Here is a 4149-nt window from a genome sequence, read left to right on the forward strand (position 1 = left end):
CAGATCTCCTTAGACAAAGATCATGTATGGAAGAGACTTTGGGGATTCAGATATCACATGAAGTTGGCCTTTGTTTTCATACCTTGTTTGTATTTTTCCATGTCTAATACACTAAGGACATTTACTAATAGACTTGTAGCTCAACGTGTCTTTGCTGTTCAGATACTAAAGTGTACTTCTGAGTCATCATGAGCCAGGTGGTAGGTTGGACATTGGCATAATTAGATGATGGTACTCAAAGGGAGAAGCTGGTCTCTTTACCAGGTCACAGAATGTGGTAGCAGATTGTATGGGTCATTTGATGGTGACAGCTTGAGGGTCATTGGTTTGCATGCACTACTCTGGGGCCTTGTATTGGAATCTTTTTTTAAAAAATAAAATAACAGATGTTAGTGGTTGGGTGTATGTGTGTGTATGTCCACATGTGTTGCAAGTAAGAATTACCAGGTAAGATCTCTGCCCTCACCCCTTTCTAGATGACCATCTGAGTATCAAAAGATACTGGACAGAAGGTCACTGGGCTCTAAATGGGATAAATGTGGGTTCCACTTCTGTCCTTAACCCTGGTTATTCCTGCAATGTTGATTAAATGAGCTGTTTCACGCAAGAATAGTGCCAGACCCTTTACAATCCATCAACCTCATTTCATGCTAGAAGAAACTGAGGCTCAGAGAGGTTGAGGAGCTTAATGGTTGCCTTTCGTGCCATGCAGTTTGCTACCTTTTCACATACCCCAGCAGCAGGCCTGTGAGGTAGTTCCTCAGATATTCATCTGGCAGAGGAACAGATGAATTAAGAGAGGTTAGCCTGGCAGGGGACCACACAGCCAGTCAGTGGTAGAATGAGGATTTAAAGCTTGGGCTGCCTGACTCACTTTGCCCTAAGTAGCAAGAACGGTTCCATCTGGGTTAGGCACAGTGGGAGTGCCCAAGCACTGTGGCCTATGTATATGGACACTCCTGTTTCTAATGTGGGGTGGGATACTGCATCCTTGGGGAGTGCCTTCTGTGGACTTTAAGGTCAAAAGCTCTTCTGCCTAAAACTCTTCAGTTTAGCACGGTTTTTTAAATACTTCAGGAAGGGGAAAACAATACCTTCAGAAAGACTTCTGGTTTCAGCTCAGGCATACAAGGATTTTGAAAGTTGTCACTCCTGTCCTTACCACAAGAGAAAGCTGGACAAACTGAAAATCAACGACTCTTTGGACCCACCAGAGAACCGAGTGTGGGGTAAACTGCTGCTTCAAAATCTGGAGAGTCGTAGCAGACACCTGCTCACCTGGAGCAGAAGCCACTGGAACCTGGTAGGAACATTGGTGGAATGTGGGAGGCTGAGCACAGACTAGCATGGGAGTGAGGAACTCCTAGGGGCCACAGCTGAAGGGACACCACACACCTTTATGGTTTTATCTCCGGGAATGCCACCTGTGGCATTAATTGCTGAGAAAGATCCCCTGGTGGCTCTGACGGGAAGGGGATGAGTAATCTTTGTAAAATAAACTCTGAGCATTCCCCAGGGGAAAATACTGTACCAGAGTCTGATCCTACTCTGGGAAGGGCAGGTTTCTCCCACTCCCACACCCTCTGGCCTTTCCATCTCATCTAAGTGGGGGGAGGGTAAAAGAAAACTTGTTTATACATTCTGCTACTCACACATGCTAAATGTGTGTTTTTCCCCACACTGACCAGTTCTTGACACCGGCTGGATGTCCTACAAATTCAATTTTGTTCTGACATAATTCATCTGGAGTTAGCTAAGGGCTTAGCCCCACAAGACTGCACACCCCCCCACCCCCCACTTTAGATGCCAATCACAAGTGTAAGCATCTGGTGCTTCTGACCGATGGCCTATAAGTTAGGGTTCCCACAAGCCTCTCGTTGAGTCTGATAATTTGCTATAATGGCTCACTGGATTATTGGCTAATTATAAGAGAATACAATTTAGGAACAACCAGAGAGAAGAGATGCATAGGGCAAGATATGGAATAAGGGGCAGAGAGCTTCCATGACCTCTGTAGGCACACCACTCTCCCTGCACCATCACTGATGCGTTCACCCTCCCAGAAGCTCTCCCAACTCCTTTGGTTAGGGTATGTTTTAATGGAGGCTTCATTACATAGGCATGATTGATTAAAGTTATTGTCATTAGTAATTAACTCAACCTCCAGCCCCTCTCCCAGAGGTTAGAGGTTAGGGGTCTGGGGCTGAAAGTTCCAACTAATTATCTGTGGCAACCAGCCCTCTATCCTTAGGGGCTTTCCAAAAGCTTATGTCATCTGCATAAACTGGTACAGTTAAAAGGAGCTTGTTACGATAACAAAAGATGCTCCTTTCACCTTTATCTCTCCAGAGCTATTTCAGGAACAGGGACAAAACCCAGATACGACAAAAGATGCACCTATATTATCATTAAGGAAATTACAAGAGTTTCAGGAACTCTGGCCAGGAGTCAGGAACAAAGACCAAGTTTATATATTTCTTATTGTATTATAACATCACAGAGTGGGATTAAGAAACACTTATGAAGGTCACAGCCCGAGGACACAGGCCCACTAAAATGCTGAGATTTCATCAAATGACTAATAGAATGCTTCCCTTCTCTCACACCTTACTAACAGGGCTCCAGTGTAACTGTGGACTACAGCTGGAAGAGCTTCAAGACACACACTCTGAGGAGTAACATCTAGGGAATAGCTAAGTCAAGAGGTGGGACAAAAAGACACTAAAGGGTTTTCAAGCCTCTGGACCTACAGGAAACATTAAACACAACTAGCTAGATTAACATAAACCCTCATTCCAGAGGCTCATTTACCTCAGTTCCTACTAGCCAATACAGCCAATGTCATCTGGCCTTCAACAAAAAATTAGAAGCATGCTAAAGGGTAAGGAAAAAAACACAGTTTGATGAGACACAGCAAGCATCAGAACCAGACAGACTTCTGTGACACAGATGTTGGAGTTATCAGACAGGAAACTTAAAATAACTTATTAATATGTTAAGTCTAATGGTAAAAATACATAGTATGCAAGACTATATGGGTAATGTAAGCAGAGATAAAACTCTAAGAAATAGTCAATAGCAAATGTTAGAAATCAAAAATGCTAACAAATGAAGAATGCCTTTAATGGGCTCATCAGTGGAGTGCAAAGAATCAATGAGCTTGAAGATATGTTAGTAGAAACCACACTAACTGCAATGACAAGAGAAAAAGAAAGAATGAAAAACAAACCCAGAAAAAAATATCCAAAAACAATGTGTCAATTTCAAAAGATATAATATATGTAATTGGAACAGCAGAAGAAAAAAAAGAGTGAAGAAGACATATTTGAGGTAATGGCTGAGAACTTCCCAAAATTCATGGCAGATCCAAGAAGTTCAGAGTAGGATAAATATCAAGTAGGATAAATATAAAATATCTATATCTAGGTATCTAGGTATATTTTATTCGGCTGCATAAACCAAAGAGAAAATCTTGAAAGAAGTAAGAAGAAAAAATTATTTTAAAGAGAAAACAAAGAATTATAGCTGATTACTCCTCAGAAACATGCAAGAAGAGAGTGGAGTGAAATATTTAAAGTCTTGAAAGAAAACCCCACAAACCTAGAATTCTATATCTAGCAAAATTATCCTTCTAATGTGAAGGAGAAGTAAAAACTTTATAAGATCAGGAAGTGTACTTGAGAGATGCATCTCGGGGCACCAGGGTGGCTCATTCTGTTAGCATCAGACTCTTGACAGCTCAGGTGGTGATCTCACGGTTGTGAGATTGAGCCTGGAGCTGGGCTCTGTGCTGACAGCATAGAGCCTGCTTGAGATTCTCTCCCTCCCTCCCTCTCTGCCCCTCCCCCACTCGCTGTCTGAAAATAAATAAAAAAATTTTTTTTTTTTTAATAAAATTTTTTTTAATGTTTATTTATTTTTGAGACATAGACAGAGCATGAATGGGGGAGGGTCAGAGAGAGGGAGACACAGAATCTGAAACGGGCTCCAGGCTCTGAGCTGTCAGCACAGAGCCGGACGCGGGGCTCGAATTCACAGACCGCGAGATCATGACCTGAGCCAAAGTCGGCCGCTTAACCGACTGAGCCACCCAGGCGCCCCTGAAAATAAATAATCTTAAAAAGAAAAAAAAAAAAGAAAAAAAAAAAA

Source organism: Panthera uncia, chromosome A2, assembly GCF_023721935.1.
Source record: "Panthera uncia isolate 11264 chromosome A2, Puncia_PCG_1.0, whole genome shotgun sequence".
Classification (NCBI taxonomy): Eukaryota; Metazoa; Chordata; class Mammalia; order Carnivora; family Felidae; genus Panthera; species Panthera uncia.